Source organism: Myotis davidii, unplaced genomic scaffold (genome assembly GCF_000327345.1).
Source record: "Myotis davidii unplaced genomic scaffold, ASM32734v1 scaffold399, whole genome shotgun sequence".
Taxonomy (NCBI): Eukaryota; Metazoa; Chordata; class Mammalia; order Chiroptera; family Vespertilionidae; genus Myotis; species Myotis davidii.
This window is the reverse complement of record NW_006292094.1, coordinates 7,364,461-7,365,484: the sequence shown is the minus strand read 5'-3', so window position 1 is coordinate 7,365,484 and position 1,024 is coordinate 7,364,461.

Here is a 1,024-nt window from a genome sequence, read left to right as displayed (position 1 = left end):
GGCCCAGAGGAAGCGGCTCCCGTGTTGCAGGAAGGACTGAGACGAAACAAAGGGACTCGGGGACAGGATGTCCCCTCTGGCTGCAGAGGGTCTCACCGGACGGAGGGGGTGGTCTCTCCCTGCGGGTCCTCCCGGCCCCTCTGCTCCCTGCACCTCTGGGACCAGCGGGCAGCTCTCCGCTTCCTGGGGAGATGCCCCTCCCAGCCACCACCTTGCCCAGAGGCACAGAGGGGTCAGAGTGGAGGTGGGTGCTGAAGGCGCAGACACGGGCACAGCGAAGGGCTCCTACACGGGACACGCGGGTCCCCACACTCAGGTGCACACCCCCAGCCCCCTCAGCCGCTCCCTCAGCCAGTATCTACGCAGCCACACCCACCAGGTGGAAGCCTGCACTACTTCCTGGTTCTGCCGTAACAAATGACCACACACCGGGCAGCTTGGACAACACACTCATCCCCACAGCTCTGGGGGCCGGACATCGCCCGGGTGTGCCCGCGGAGGCTGCAGATGCTGTTCCCTGTCCCTCCACTCCTGGTGGCTCCACGCGGCCCTTAGCTTGTGGCCGCATCACTCCAATGTCCGCCTCCGTGGTCACATGGCCGCCTCCGCCCTCTGCACTCGCACCTGCACAGCCTCTGCTTTCAGACAACGACCGAACTCCTACCATATCTACGGAGCCCCAAGGGCAAGCCCTTATCTCTAGACCTCCAGCTGTGCGCTGGTATCCACTGAGCACCTGTCATGGGCCAGACTCGGTTCCAGGCGCTGGGGACGCGGCGGTGAACAGAACAAACAGACGCCCCACCTTCTGGAGCCGAAAGTCCAGTGGGCAGATGGACCGCAGCCAAGTCAGCAAGCAGGTCACGTGCACGGGCCGGGCGGGCGCCCCTCCCGCGGAAGTAAGCGGCCTGGAGCTTCCACTCATCCCCTCACTGTCTGTGACTAAAATGTCTCTCCCGGAGGCAGGGGCACGGCCGCCTGCGCAGACGCAGTGCTGAGCGCAGCAGGCGCTCCACGGCCAGGT